General features: G+C 41.8%; 1 long non-coding RNA gene across 4 annotated transcripts in view; it reads left to right on the forward strand.

The window, feature by feature from the left end:
• Positions 1–16,697, forward strand: part of LOC139364288 (uncharacterized) — a 95,922-nt gene that overhangs the window by 544 nt on the left and 78,681 nt on the right. For 3 of the 4 annotated variants that reach the window (XR_011625872.1, XR_011625871.1, XR_011625873.1), the window contains exons 2-3: positions 159–249; positions 5,921–6,079. This is a non-coding gene — a long non-coding RNA (uncharacterized lncRNA). The remainder of the gene's footprint in view (positions 1–158; positions 250–5,920; positions 6,080–16,697) is intronic. The other variant, XR_011625874.1, reaches the window with a different exon arrangement.

A 16,697-nucleotide genomic window follows, 5' to 3' on the forward strand; every position in this document is an offset into this window, starting at 1 on the left:
AGGGCTCAGGAAAGCACTGTATTGGATTGTCACATGAAAAGCATATCACATAGAGTTTGTAATTATATCTAGACATGCAAATACTAGGGAAATAACTAAAAATCTGGAGTATAAACACATTTTATATGATTGAAGTTTTATTTTCTTTATCATTCCAGAAACTAGACAAGTTACAGTGTAGATCAATCTTCCTGTCCCCCAAATATGAATTAAATTATATTGTGTGAAAGGGAGATTATAAAATGCCAGGTAAGATAGGTCTAAGGGCCAGTGTTTCTACATAATTAGCTGTAATCTTTTAAAAATGTATTTGAGTATTTCTCCCCCTTCTCCAGTCCCCCTTTAGCCATGGGAAAGGAAGTCGTCTGGAGCAGATCTGAGAAAAATTTATGCAGAAATTTCAGCCCTGATTCATGTTGTGAAAACCAATGGGTATAGAACTATTAGAAGGAATTCCTTAGTAAAGAAGGTATCATAATTTGACTTAGAGACTATTAGTCAGGGTTGCCCAGAGATAAAGAATGAATAGGATGTGTATGTATGGTTATAGAAACAGATTTATTTTAAGGAATTGGCTTCTGTGCTTGTGGAAGCTTGGTGAGTCCAAAATCTGATGGGGGGAGGCCAGTGTCCTGGAGACTCAGGAAAGGCTGTAATTCGAGTCCAAAAGCTGTTGTAGAACAAAGAAGAGCCAATGTTGCATGTAAAGTCTGAAGGCTGTCTACTGGCGAAATTACCCCTTGCACAGGGCAGGGTCAGACTTTTGTTCTCTTCAGACCTTCAACTGATTGGATGAGGCCCATCCATATTATAGAGGGCAGTCTGCTTTACTCAACATTTCCCAATTTAATGCAAATCTCATCCCAAAACACTTTCACAGAAACATCCAGAATAATGTTTGTCCAAATAACTGGGCACCATGGCCCAGCCAAGTTGATGCACAAAATTAACCATCCTAGAGACCCACAGAGATTTTTCCACACTCAGGAAATCCTTTTAGATCTGTGCTGTTCAATATGGTGACCACATTGGCTGGTATGTCAGGCCAAATTAGAAGACAAAATCAAATCAAAGGCCCAATTAGAAAACAAAATTTTTGTGTGAACTCAAGGGCTACTTAGGAAATACCTGCTCTCTTACAATATAGGCCTTAGTAGGGTTAAGGAACAGACCACACCCACCACATATTTATAGCTATTGTTTTGATGTGTAAGTTTACATTTCATATTAGAAATGGCCATGGTACTGTGTACAAGAGAATGTAAGTGGGTATGTATGCCTAGACGCAGAGTCCTGCCTTTGGTCAAATAATCAACCAGTATTTAAGGTGCACCTATGTTTTGTTTTATGGCTAGGACCGTAGACTCTTTAAGTGGAGTGGCACAGTTTTAAAATACATTTGCATATATTTGAAAGTAAACCAGGCTGGCCCTGGGTGAACCTGTGAAATACAGTTGGCTGTTGGTGTTTCGGGCTCTCATTCCTCATGTTTGACCCTCCCCTCTCAAAGGCAAGAATCCATAAGGCTGGGCTGGTATATTGGAGGAAAAGGGAGTGGTGGAAGCATTTGCTACAAGGTCACTGAGGGCTGAACAGTTCCAGAAAGTCGGTGGGCTGTGGAGTGTGTAGGATGGTGAAGCACACTCAGAGGTGTGCATTTGAGTATGCTTAAAAACAAAGTACCCCTGAATGGAGATTGAACTCTAGAATGGGAACCAGGCTGTACCCTTGAAAAAGGGGGCCTGGCCCAGGAAAGTTGAAAACGATAGCGAAAGACCACAAAAACAACTAACATCCAGCCTCACATTCAGTAGAATACGCTCATTTAACCATAGGCATCTTTTGTGTCATTTCCTGGTGGACCATTTTAACCACAGGCTTATTTCCATCCTGATCTCAATATCTTGAGCTCAAGATTTTATAATCAGCCAAACTTTTCCTTCCACTCTCCTCTGTTTATCCGACTGCTGGATGTTGAGAATGCCCACCCTGCCCTATCACCTATCAGCCTGTCTCTGGCCAGCTTCTTCTCTCTCTCTCAGCTCCAGCCCTGACTCCAGCCTCTGCGGAGTGATGATGGTGCTCTTTCTTCCTGGCCTCGTCATTCACTGCCTCAGATCCCTGAGTTTCTGCTGTTTCAACTTTTGTATCCCTCAAACCTGGAACTGCCACTTTTTGCATTTTAAGAACAGCTGGGCTGGGTGCGGTGGCTTATGCCTGTAATCCCAGTGCTTTGGGAGGCCGAGGGCAGGCAGATCATCTAAGGTCAGGAGTTCGAGACCATCCTGGCCAATATGGTGAAACCCCATTTCTACTAAAAATAAAAAATTAGCTGGGCCTGGTGGTGGGTGCCTGTAATCCCTGCTACTCAGGAGGCTGACACAGGAGAATTGCTTGAACCTGGAAGGCAGAGGTTGTAGTGAGCCAAGATCATGCCACTGCACTCCAGTCTGGGTGACAGAGTGAGACTGCATCTCAAAAACAAAACAAAACAAAACAAAACAAAAACAGCTGGATATACTTCTCTACATGCTGCTGTGATTGGGATGGAGACAAGAGAAGGAAGGGAGGAACATGGATGGATGGTACAAGTGGGTAAAGCACAAGAAGTGACTGCTGGGACAGCAAATGCAATCAATTCATCTTTTAATTATGTGTGCAGAGGATTAAATTTTGAAAGACTAATCTACATGTGTTATTTATAGATACTAAAAGTACAGCAAAGGGAAAAAAAGAACTTTATTGTTATTTTAAAAAATTTTAACTCACTGTTTTATTATATTTTATCCTTTTTAAAATAAACATGAGGAGAAATTGAAAAAAACAGAAGTCTTAACACGTGATAGGAAGCTAAGTATAAACATATTAGAATCAAAATTAAGATAGAAATCTGAAGCACATTCAAAGCAGCAAAGCTTTGTTTCAGTTCAATGTTTAATGAACCTCTCATGGGTCAACCACACGTGAAATTAATTGTTAAGGAAAATAAATAGAAGACAAACATGTACAAAATATCATTAATGAAAATTGTGACCAAAAATGAAGATGTACTGATAAGGATTTTATATTATTTTAAGTTTTCTGGAACGGAGCCCCCAACATCCCATGAATATCTATGTCTTTCACACATTTGGGGTTAGCACAAAAAAAAAAACTTTAAATTTTGTTTTGATTTTTTTTTTTTTTTTTTGAGATAGAGTTTTGCTCCTTGTCACCCAGGCTGGAGTGAATGGCACAATCTTGACTCACTGCAACATCTGCTTCCTGGGTTCAAGCGATTCTCCTGCCTCAGCCTCCCGAGTAGCTGGGATTATAGGCACCTGCCATGATGCTGGGCTAATTTTTGTAATTTTTAGTAGAGATGGGATTTCACCATGTTGGCCAGGCTGGTCTTGAACTCCCGATCCCAGATGATCCCAGATGATCCACCTGTCTTGGCCTCCCAAAGTGTTGGGATTACAGGTGTGATCCACGTACCTGGCTATTTTGATTTCTTACAGAGTTGTTAATTATATAAACACCTAATTGCTTGTACTCTTTTGCCAGGCATGTGATTATCTCTGTACATTTTATTTGGTTGGTACAAAACTGTTAATATATGTTTATGCTTCTTTGTTTTTTGCTTATGTATTCCAAATTTAAGAAATTAGGCCAGGTGCAGTGGCTCATGCCTATAATCCCAGCACTTTGCAAGGGAGAGACAAGAGGATTGCTGGAGGCCAGGAGTTCAAGACCAGCCTGGGCAATATATCAAGACCCTGTCTCTACAAAAATAAAAAAAAAAAAAGCTGGGTGTGGTGGCAGGTACCTGTAGTCCTAGCTACTTGGGAGGCTGAGGTGGGAGGATCACTTGAGCCCAGGAGTCTGAGGCTACAGTTAGTTATGATTTTGCCACTGCATTCCAGCATGGGTGACAGCAAGACTCTGCCTCTAAAATTTTTTTTTTTAAATAGAGGATATTGCCTTAGTGTGCCTGTGCTGTGTAGAGCTGTTCTAACTGTTAGATACTAGTGGGGGAAGAAAGCTAGAAGAGACTGAGTGATGCTACCAAAGTAAACAGCTGAGTTGAAAAGAGAGTGGAAGGTTCAGGAGGGCTGAAAAGAAGGAAGAATAAATGAGGTGAGGGGGGTCCTCTGGGAACTGAGGACTGGGACTGATACCTGCAGCATCTGGGTCAACAGATGCCCCTCATTCTCTATGTTCAGGGGGGACCCAAAGAACCAAGAGACAATTGCTACCTCCTTGGGTGGTCAGAAAAGGTCATTATAAGAAAAGCTTATTCTGAACCACAGGCAGGAGTGTGTAAAATTCGAAAAGAAAATATATACTTCTTGGCTAGCTGATGGAATAACAATCTGCACTGGACACAGAATGGAGCTCAGTGGTTGGTTAGAGGTTATTGAGAACTAAGTGGTCTTTAAGTAACAATAATTAGTAACAGTTGCCATTTTTTAAAGGGCTTATTATGGGCCAGGTGCTGTTTTAAGATCTTTGCCTGCATCTTTTCCTTTAACTCAGTTTTCCTAAGAGGTGGTTCAAAAAGATGAAAGCAACTTGCCCAAGGTTAACTGGCCCAGTCAGTAAGGGGTGGAGCTGGGAGTTGACTGAGGCAAGTTGACACTAGAGGCTGATACTCTTAAGCACTATACTGCATCCCTAGGAAAACTTGGGTCTGTATCTTTTCCACCTGTGCTCAATAGAATGTCCTCAGAACTTTAGCATAGTGACTGTATTAGTCTGTTCTTTCACTGCTAATAAAGATATTCCTGAGACTGGGTAATTTACAAAGGAAAGAGGTTTAATTGATTCACAGTTCAGCATGGCTGGGGAGGCCTCAGGAAACTTAGAATCATGGTGGAAGAGGAAGCAAACACATCCTTCTTCACATGATAGAAAGGAGAAGTACTGAGCAAAAGAGAGGAAAGCTCCTTATAAAACCATCAGATCTCGTGAGAACTCACTCCATATCATGAGAACAGCAGCATAGGGGTACCCACCCCATGATTCAGTTACCTCCCATGATGCCTGAGGATTATGGGAACTACAATTCAAGATGAGATTTGGGTGGGGACACAGCCAAACCACACCCGTGACTAAATGTCAAACTAGTAAACTGCACATATATTAGGTGATCTGCAGAAGTTAGTTAAAGATAAAATGGGTCTTATGGCAGAGTTGTACAAAACTCTAATCAGGGAAACTAGGGTACAGTATCAGGAAGGCATAACTGAATGTGAAAGAGATCACTAAATTGATAACTGTATTAATCTGTTTCAAGAATAGCCCAATAGGATGGTGGCTGGCTTAAAGTTCAGAAAAGAGAACACTTTAAAAAATAAAATGGCTGTGTTTTTTCCTGTCTTGCCTTGGGAGGAGTACGGCAGAGTCTGTTTTTTTACTTAACCAGGTTCCTTCTCTTCTTGGGCACGTAGCTAGACTACATTTCCCTATCTCCCTTGCAGTTTGGTGTCCATGGGACTGAATTCTGGCTAGTGGATGGGAGGTGCTGTGAGCCACTACTAGGCCTGGTTTGTAGAGAACCTTGCACAGATGAGCCTTCTAGCTTTTAGCAACAGCTAATGCAGAGAAGCAGGTGATCTTGGAAGCCATGAAGAAAATACCCTGCACATTAATTTTAAGATGTCATTGATTGTAATATATAACCCAACTTCTGGAATGTTAAATGCTAAAAAAAAGTGAATCTTACTCAAATATGTTAATGGGGATATGTTGATCACTGGAAAGGTACATCTCCTTTGTAAATGGTACATGAACATTTGATTTACATTTTGAGTTCTTGTTGGTTTGGTCAGAATTTAGAATGCCTTAGTCCTGAAGGGTTTTATCAATATGTGGTTCGATCAATACCACTAGAATGTTAGCTCAGTTTTGTCTGCTTTGTTCTCTACTGTTTGCTCAGCATGTGAAAAGCCTCTTGCACATGAACGAACATTTATTGGAGGAAGGAAGACAAAGTTGGAGACTGCCTGTATAGCTTCATGACGCCTTGCCTGCCAGACTAGTCAGCTCTCCTCGGACTTAGCCATGGGAAGACTTTCACATGGTGGCAAGAAACTCAGTGAGTCAGATATTTTACCTTAATGGTTGACAGCGTTGTTGGGGGATACAATCTTTTTCGTAAGGAACTTGAAGAAAAACTAAGTTCTGTCATATAGGTAAATAACAACTGTTGAAAAAAGATTAGAGAAAGGAGAAATCAACATAGAAGAGAAATATGTGGGATGGCTTTGTAGAATAATAATTTATTTGACACTGTTAGTTTGTCAAGGGCTGTTCTAATCTCTTTATATATTTACACGAACGGTGGTAGGTGGAATTAATGGTCCAGACCTTTGTCTCTCTTTGTAGCCAAATTTTCTGCCATGAGATTTTGCAGTTCCTCCCACTAATAAGGTAAAGTCTATTTTCCAGCTCCTTGACTTTAGATTTCTCTGTGGAACTTGCTTTGGCCATTGGAATGTTAGTAAGTATATATGTTGGAGTGTCCTTAAAACCACCCCAAGGTTGAATGACTTGCTAGTAGGACTCACATGACTCAGATACATTCATAGTCACAGCTATGATTTCTTACAGAGAAGGAATACCAAGCAACGTCAGCAAAGAGAAGGGTGCATGGGACAAAGTCCAGAGGGAGCCGAGTCCAGAGTTCTCTTCCTGGGAAGTCACACAGGATGTGGCTAACTTTCTTAGCAATGAGTTGGGACAACACACGTGAAGTGTTGTCATAGGGAAGTGTGTAGAAAAATTATCAGTAGGATCCCATGCATAGGGTGGAACTCACTTGCAATTATCCCTGTTAGGGGTCCTGGGCTTAACCAGCTAAAATGAACCCCATTAACCATAAAGGTCTATCTTAGAAAGCCAGGTGGCTTCCTCCTTGAATTTCTGTATAAACCTTTTGTTTCTGGCCTGAGGCATCAGTTCAGGGGCAGCACAACTCTGGTCAGTAAGCTGGAGCCTCCAGGGCTGGGGCAGTTCCATGGTAGTCAAGGTAAACCCCTAAGAAGTACACGGTGTACATGCCACCCCTTGAAACAGAATTTACAATTCTAGGGTATCCCAAGGAGGACATACGTGGGCCAGGCAGGATAGGTGAGCAGTGCTGTGCCACAACGTGACCTCTCATGGTGGGGCCTCCTACCCTAGGGTTCTCAGTCTAGTCCAGATAAATTCAGTTCAGTCCTCGGCTTTAGGGAGACTTTCTGAGACAGTCAGTTCCAAACAGCTCTGCTTGTCAGTGACATGGCTTCATTTGCCTCCCATGTGTGTGGACATTTATAGGTGTGCTGTACAGAGCGCAGGGGTCTGGAGCCGGCCAGCTGTGGGTGCCACGGTCAGCGCTGGCCCCATCTGGCTTTGGCTCAGGAGTCTGTTTGAATTCAAAGTGCCTGCTTCGAGCTTGGAAAGGCAGCATGGGGAGTTTTCCCTCATGAAGAGGAGGAAGCTTCCAGAAACAGTTCTAAAAACAGAGGTCATTAATGCCTCCCTGTCGCCACCCATACCTCCCCAGTGTTTTGTTTTTTTCCCTTGTTACAAAATCAGTATTTCCCATTTTGTAATCATTACTTTATGGTTTTTCCTAGTCACTTTTTCCTCCTCTCATCAGACCTTTTGTCTGAAAGGTATCAGGCAGGGGGACAAAATCATTTTCACAGAAAAACCATTTTATGCCACTTAACCAGAAAGGCACGTCATGTTCAGAAATCAGGACAGAATCCTGAAGTTTCAAACAGTTTCAAAACGATTGACATAACCTCCCACCTCTTTTGTCCTGATCATGTATCTAGTGAGCAGCCTAGAAAAGATCAATGCCTTTCTGAACAGTTGCATTTCACAATCAAACTGCCTTGTATATTGTGTGTACCAGGAGAAAGGTGAGGGAAGTAGAATCAGGTTGTCAATTCATTATAGTCAACGGCAGCGAATCCAGAACACAACAGGTCAACGGATGTAAGACCCAGAGAGGGCCTGATAGTCTGATCTGTCGGGGTGGTAGAGGGGTCACTGTGATCTCTTCCATCCCAGTTGCCGTGATGTGCTTCCCCCAGGGTGTAACTATTGGCAGTAATGGCAAGTTAGGAACACAGTCCGCAGGTGTATTAGAAACACAGAACGGAGCAACTCAATTTCAGGTGGTCCCATCAGAGAGTAAACCTTCTTCCATCAGCATCTCTATGTGACCCAGATGGTCCAGCCAGCATCCGTGATGTTTTCGTATGTCTGCACAGAGGAGTGTCTCAAACCTGCACTGGTTCTCAAGTTGGAGTTCTATTCACCTAACCTATGCCTGCTTTCAGTTGAGCACAGCTTGTCTGGAAGCTGTAACAGCTCATAACAGATAGTGTCAGCATTTAGCTTAAAGTCCCAGGAATTAGGATCTGTGATTTCAAAAATTCAAAAAAAAGCAGAGGCTTTGCTTTGGCAGCAGCAAAGGCAAAGTCTTGCAGGGGCAGACAGCTGTGTTCCAAGTCCAGGTGACAAGCAAGGCTTTTTTTGAATCTTGTGATAAATGTCAGTCCAAACTGACCTTCTTAAAATATGCACATCAGGCCAGAAATTCATCAACTCTTCTAAGGGTCAGACATCAGATTTCAAGAGAGTTCATTAGCAAACTAAAAACTGGTCTTTAAAATTCTAAAAATGTATCTTTATCTGGAGTTTGCTTCTCTTCTCATATTATCTCCTTTTTCCCTGAGGCTCCGATTGACAAAAATAGTAGAAATTGTCAGTTATGGAGACTGGCTCTGTTTTTACTACAGTCCTATTTCAGAGACATTGTAGATTCAAGTTTCAGACTGCCTCAATAAAGTGAGTTACACAAATTTTTCAGTGTCCCAGTGCATAAAGAAGTTGTATTTACACTATATGTAATGCTTTATGCAGCATTATGTGTAGTGCAATACATGTCTAAAAATGTCCATACCTTAATTTAAAAATACTTCATTGTGGGGCCGGGTGCGGTGGCTCACGCCTGTAATCCCAGTACTTTGGGAGGCTGAGGCGGGAGGATCATGAGGTCAGGAGATTGAGACCATCCTGGCTAACACAGTGAAACCCTGTCTCTACTAAAAATACAAAAAAATTAGCCGGGCGTGGTGGCGGGCACCTGTAGTCCCAGCTACTCCAGAGGCTGAGGCAGGAGAATGGCGTGAACCCCGGAGGTGGAGCTTGCAGTGAGCCAAGATCGTGCCATTGCACTCCAGCCTGGGCAACAATGAAAAAAAAACTTCATTGCTAAAATGTGCTGTATACAGCATTATGTATAGCGCGATACATGATGCCTAAAAATGTCCAACCTTAATTTAAAAATACTTTATTTCTAAAAAGTGCTAACGATCATCTGAGCCTTCAGAACATTGTCATCTCTTTGCTGGTGGGAGGTCTTGCCTTGATATTGATGGCTGCTGACTGATCAGCTGAACATTGGTTGCTGAAGTTTGGGGTGGCCCTGGTGATTTCTGAAAATAAGACAGCAGTAAAGTTTGCCACATAGGTTGTCTCTTCATTTTATGAAAGTTTCCTTTGTAGCATGTGATGCCATTTGATAGGAATTTGCCCGTGGCAGAATTTAAAAATTGGAGTCAATCCTCTCAACCCTGCTGCTGCTTTATCACCTGTTGACATAATATTCTTATTCCTTTGTTGTCATTCTAGCAACGTTCACAGCATCTTCACCAGGAGCAGATTCCATCTAAAGAACCAATTTCTTTTGCTCATCCATAAGAAGCAACTCATCATTCATTCAAGTTTTATCATGAGATTGTAGCAATTTAGTCACATCTTCAGGCTCCACTTTTTTATTCTAGTTCTCTTGCTATTTCTACCACGTCTGCAGTTACTTCCTCCATTGAAGACTTGATTCCCTGGAAGTCATCCAAGAGGACTGAAATCAGTTTCTTCCGAACTCCTGTTAATGTTGATATTTTGGCCTCCTTCCAAAAATCACAAATGATCTTTATGGCATTTAGAATGGAGAATCCTTTTTGGAGGTTTTCAACTTACTTTCCCCAGATTCTTCAGAGGAATCACTACCCATAGCAGCTATAGCCTTACAAAATGTATTTCTTTTTTTTTTTTTTTTGAGGTCTTGCTCTGTACCTCAGGCTGGAGTGCAGTGGCGCCATCTTGGCTCACTGCAAGCTCCGCCTCCCGGGTTCACGCCATTCTCCTGCCTCAGCCTCCTGGGTAGCTGGGACTACAGGCGCCCAACACCACGCCCGGCTAATTTTTTTTTGTTGTTTGTTTTTTTTTTGTTTTTGTTTTTGTTTTTTTTTTTTGAGACAGAGTCTGGCTCTGTCGCCCAGGCTGGAGTGCAGTGGCCGGATCTCAGCTCACTGCAAGCTCCGCCTCCCGGGTTCACGCCATTCTCTTGCCTCAGCCTCCCGAGTAGCTGGGACTACAGGTGCCCGCCACATCGCCCGGCTAGTTTTTTGTATTTTTTAGTAGAGACGGGGTTTCACCATGTTAGCCAGGATAGTCTCAATCTCCTGACCTCATGATCTACCCGTCTCAGCCTCCCAAAGTGCTGGGATTACAGGCATGAGCCACTGTGCCCGACCCAAAATGTATTTCTTAAATAATGAGACTTAAAAGTCAAAATTACTCCTTGATCCACGAGCTGCAGAATGGATGTTGTGTTAGTGGGCATGAAAACAACATTCATCTCCTTGTACATCTCCATCAGAGGGTGACGAGTGTATTGTCAATGAGCAGTAACATTTTGAAAGGAATCTTTTTTCTGAACAGTAGGCCTCAATAGTAAGTTTAACATATTCAGTAAACCAAGCTGTGAACAAATGTGCTGTCATCCAGGCTTTGTTGTTCCATTTATGGAGCACAAGCAGAATCAATTTAGCATAATTCTTAAGGGCCCTAAGATTTGTGGAATGGTCAAGGAGCATTAACTTCAACTTAAAGTCATCAACTGCATTAACCCCTAACAAAAGAGTCAGTCTGTTCTTTGAAGCTTTGAAGCCATACATTGACTTCTCTCTAACTATGAGAATCCTAGATATCATCTTCTTCTAATAAAAGGCTGCTTCATCTATACTAAAAATTTGTTGTTTGGTGTAGCCACCTTCATCAATGATCTTAGCCAGATCTTCTGAATAACTTGCTGTGGCTTTTGCATCAGCACTTGCCGCTACCCCTTGAAAGAAGATTTGGGACATAGCTTCTTTCCTTAAACCTCATGAACCAGTCTCTGTTAGCTCCCAGCTTTTCTTTTGCAGCTTCTTCACCCCTCTCAGCCTTCATAGAATTGAATAGAGTTAGGCTGGGCATGGTGGTTCACACCTGTAATCCCAGCACTTTGGGAGGCTGAGGTGGGCGGATCGCTTGAGGTCAGGAATTAGAGACCAGCCTGGCCAACATGGTGAAACCTCATCTCTACTAAAAATACAAAAACTACCCAGGTGTGGTGGTGCATGCCTGTGGTCCCAGCTACTCGGAAGGTTGAGGCAGGAGAATCGCTTGAACTCAGAATGTGGAGGTTGCAGTGAGCCGAGATCACGCCACTGCACTCCAGCCTGGGCGACAGAGTGAGACCCCGTCTCAAAGGAGAAAGGAAAAAAAAAAAGATATTGAAGAGCATTAGGGCCTTGCTCAGGATTCTGGATTAGGCTTTGGCTTAAGGGAATATTGTGGCTGGTTGATCTCCTACCCAGAATCCTCAAATTTTCTTCATATCAGCAATAAGTCTGTTTCACCTTTCTGTCATTCATGTGTTCACTGGAGCAGCATTTTCAATGTCCTTCAAGAACTTTTCTTTCCTTTCACAACTTGGCTAACTAGTGCAAGAGGCCTAGCTATCAGTCTGTCTTGGTTTTTGACATGCCTTCCTCTCTAAACTTAATCATTTCTAGCTTTTGACTTAAAGTGAGAGACGTGTAACTGTTTGTTTCACTTGAACACTTAGAGAGGTCATTATAGGGATATTAATTGGCCAAATCTCTCTTTTTTTTTTTTTTTTTCTTTTTTGAGATGAAGTCTCCCTCTGTTGCCCAGGTTGGAATGCAGTGGTGTAATCTCGGCTCACTGCAACCTCTGCCTCCCAGGTTCAAGTGATTCTACCGCATCAACCTCCCAAGTAGCTGGGATTACAGGAGCCTGCCACCATGCCTGGCTAATTTTTGTATTTTTAGTAGAGACAGGGCTTTGCCATGTTGGCCGGGCTGGTCTCGAACTCCTGACCTCAGGTGATCTGCCTGCCTCGGCCTCCCAAAGTGCTGGGATTATAGGCGTGAGTCCCTGAGCCCTGCCTAATTGGCCTAATTTCAATATTGTTGTGTCTTGGGGATAGGGAGGCCTATGAAGGAGAGAGATGGGGGAATGGCCAGTCACTGGAAGAGTGAGAACATACACAACATTTATCAATTAGGTTTGCTGCCTTGTACAGAATTAGTTTGTAGTGTCCCAAAATAATTATGATAGTAACATCAAAGATCACTGACCACAGATCACTACAGTAATAATAAACAAGTTTGAAATATTGTGGGAATTAGAAAAATATGACACAGAGATATGAAATGAGCACACGCTATTGAAAATAATGGCCCTGATAGACTTGCCAGGGGCAGGGTTGCCACAAACCTTCAGTTTGTAAAAACCCACAATATTTGCAAACTGCAACAAAGCAAAGTGCAACAAAATGAGGTATGTCTGTACTCAAAGAGTTCACATTCCAATCCACCCACTGGTGGCAAAAAGCAAGAACCTTGTTTCTTATTAACACGCTTTCTTTCCAACTTTCCCTGATTGAAATGATCCCAGTAGTAATTATGAAATTACAAGCATATAATATTTTGCATAAATTTGTATCATACATCCAGATGCAGTAGTCACAAAACAAGATATTTTAAAGAAATATTTTTTTTTCTCATTGTAAATTTACTCAAATCTCTAGTCGTAAATCCAGCATTTATAGGGTTAACATTCAGCTGTCAGGGAAGATTCTTGCTAGAATGCACAGGAATGGGAACGGTTACTGTAGCAGTGGCAGCCCCTAGGCTGAAGACTGGAAAGCCAGAGTTCTTTTTCTTCCCCTGCCCTCCTCCACTTTCTGACTTCTCTAAAGCTTTGTCTAGCCCTGGAATTGATTTAATGTTTTCCCCCCTTGGAGGAAAGAGCAATATAAACTTTTAAATTCTTAATTTTAATTTCTTAGAGACAGGGTCTCCTTCTGTCACCTAGGCTGGAGTGCAGCGGTACAATCATAGTTTACTGTAGCCTCGAACTCCTGGGCTCCTGGGAGCCTCCTGCCCCAGCCTTTCAGGTAGCTCGGACTATAGACAAGCACCACCATGCGTGGCTAATTTTTTATTTATTTATTTTTTGTAAAGATGAGATCTTTTTATGTTGCTTAAGCTGGCCTTGAACTTCTGGCCTCACGTGATCCTCCCCTCTCAGCCTCCCAAAGCTCTAGTATTACAGGCGTGAGAGTCACTGCACCAAGCCCTTTATAACATTTTTGTTTTTTAGGTCTAAGTATTTTTTTTCATTTGTTATGTTAGAAATTTAGTTGATTTAAAAAAAAATTTTTTTTAAATTTTTTATACTTTTAAGTTCTGGGATACATGCACAGAATATGCAGGTTTGTTACATAGGCATACACGTGCCATGGTGGTTTGCTGCACCCATCAACCCATCATCTACATTAGGAATTTCTCCTAATGATATCCCTCCCCTAGTGCCCCACCCCCCGACAGGCCCCGGTGTGTGATGTTCCCCTTCGTGTGTCCATGTGTTCTCATTGTTCGATGCCCACCTATGAGTGAGAACATATGCTGTTTGGCTTTCTGTTCTTGTGTTAGTTTGCTGAGAATGATAGTTTCCAGCTTCATCCATGTCCCTGCAAAGGACATCCATTTTTATGGCTGCATAGTATTCCATGGTGTATATGTGCCACATTTTCTTTAGTCAATCACTGATGGACATTTGGGTTGGTTCCAAGTCTTCGCTATTGTGAACAGCACCGCAATAAACATACATGTGCATGTGTCTTTATAGTAGAATGATTTATAATCCTTTGGGTATATACCGAGTAATGGGATTGCTGGGTCAAATGGTATTTCTGGTTCTTGACCCTTGAGGAATTGCCACACTGTCTTCCACAATGGTTGAACTAATTTACACTCCCACCAACAGTGTAAAATTGTTCCTATTTCTCCACATCCTTTCCAGCATCTGTTGTTTCCTGACTTTTTAATGATCGCCATTCTAACTGGCGTGAGATCTCACTGTGGTTTTGATTTGCATTTCTCTAATGACCAGTGATGATGAGCTTCTTTCATATGTTTGTTGGCTTCATTAATGTCTTCTTTTGAGAAGTGTCTGCTCATATCCTTCACCCACTTTTTGATGGGGTTGTTTGTTTTTTTCTTGTAAATTTGTTTAAGTTCTTTGTAGATTCTGGATATTAGCCTTTTGTCAGATGGATAGATTGCAAAAATTTTCTCCCATTCTGTAGGTTGCCTGTTGACTCTGATGATAGTTTCTTTTGCTTTGCAGAAGCTCTTTAGTTTAATTAGATCCCATTTGTCAATTTTGGCTTTTGTTGCAATTGCTTTTGGTGTTTTAGTCATGAAGTCTTTGCCCATGCCTATGTCCTGAATGGTATTGCCTAGGTTTTCTTGTGGGGTTTTTATGGTTTTAGGTTTTACGTTTAAATCTTTAATCCATTTTGAGTTAATTTTTGCATAAGGTATAAGGAAGGGGTCCAGTTTCAGTTTTCTGCATATGGCTAGCCAGTTTTCCCAACACCATTTATTAAACAGAAAATCCTTTCCCCATTGCTTGTTTTTCTCAGGTTTGTCAAATATCAAATGGTTGTAGATGTATAGTGTTATTTCTGAGGCCTCTGTTCTGTTCCAGTGGTCTACATATCTGTTTTGGTACCAGTACCATGCTGTTTTGGTTACTGTAGCCTTGTAGGATAGTTTGAAATCAGGTAGCGTGATGCCTCCAGCTTTGTTCTTTTTGCTTAGGGTTGTCTTGGCTATATGGGCTCTGTTTTGGTTTCATATGAAATTTAAAGTAGTTTTTCTAATTCTGTGAAGAAAGTCAATGGTAGCTTAATGGATATAGCATTGAATCTATATAAATTACTTTGGGCAGTATGGCCATTTTCACGATACTGATTCTTCCTATCCATGAGCATGGAATGTTTTTCCATTTGTTTGTGTCCTCTCTTATTTCCTTGAGCAGTGGTTTGTAGTTCTCCTTGAAGAGGTCCTTCACATACCTTGTAAGTTGTATTCCTAGGTATTTGATTCTCTTTGTAGCAATTGTGAATGGGAATTCACTCACGATTTGGCTGTCTGTCTCTTATTGGTGTATAGGAATGCTTTTGATTTTTGCACATTGATTTTGTATCCTGAAACTTTGCTGAAGTTGCTTATCAGTTTAAGGGGATATTGGACTGAGACGATGGGGTTTTCTAAATATACAATCATGTCATCTGCAAACAGAGACAATTTGATTTCCTCTATTCCTATTTGAATACTCTTTATTTCTTTCTCATGCCTGATTGCCCTGGCTAGGAATTCCAATACTATGTTGAATAGGAGTGGTGAGAGAGGGCATCGTTATCTTGTGCTGGTTTTCAAAGAAAATGCTTCCAGTTTTTGCCCACTCAGTGATATTGGCTGTGGATTTGTCTTAAATTGCTCTTATTATTTTCAGATACGTTCTATCAATACCTAGTTTATTGACATTTTTTAGCATAAAGGGGTGTTGAATTTTACCAAAGGCCTTTTCTGCATCTATTGAGATAATCACGTGGTTTTTGTCATTGGTTCTGTTTATGTGATGGATTACGTTTACTGAGTTGCGTATGTTGAACCAAGCCTGCATCCCAGGGATGAAGCCGACTTGATCATGGTGGATAAGCCTTTTGATGTACTGCTGGCTTTGGCATTTGGAAGAGTTAATATTTTTAACTCATCCAAAACCCAACTTTGGGTATTTTTGGTCCTTTTTCCTCCCAACTGGAGGAAAGAATGAAAACCAAAGGTATCACCCAAGCTATACCATTTTCCCTTCTCCCTTTGGCCAGAATGTCTGAAAATAGCCGGGTGATCCAGTGAGTGGGTCTCCTTTCCTGGGGAAGGATCAATTATTTTAAAATTCTGCTGGTAACTTTTAACTCACAACACTCAGCAGCCCCGCTGCTATTTAATATCATGGGTAACTTTACAACCTTCCAGCCATTAAGGGTTTGTCACCTTAATTCTGTCCCTTAATCCTTCCTTTAATCAAAGAATGCATTTGTCATATTTCATTGAGTCAGAGTTGGTCTAGGGAATCCCACTTTTGACATGAAATGTATGTCAAGGAGGTCCCTAAGACCACCTCCAGATTTGAGGATTCGCTAGGATTGTCAGGACTCAGTATGCAGTTGCACGCATGGCTAGGAATTGTTAGAGTGAAAAGGATACCGAGCAAATCAGCAAAAAGAAAGGGTCATGGGGCAAAGTCTGGAGGAAACTAGGTTCAAGCATCCACGCATCCTCTCCCAGGGGAGTCACACAGGATGTGCTTAATTCCCCAAGCAATGGGTTGTGACAACACGTGTGAAACTGATACCAACAGGGGACAGGGAAATACTGGGTAGAAGGGGGCAGTTCCCTGGCAAAGGCCCCACCCTCAAGCCTGAATACCCACAGCCCTAAATGGGA

The sequence above is a fragment of the Macaca nemestrina genome, chromosome 7 (genome assembly GCF_043159975.1).
Source record: "Macaca nemestrina isolate mMacNem1 chromosome 7, mMacNem.hap1, whole genome shotgun sequence".
In the NCBI taxonomy this organism is placed as follows: domain Eukaryota; kingdom Metazoa; phylum Chordata; class Mammalia; order Primates; family Cercopithecidae; genus Macaca; species Macaca nemestrina.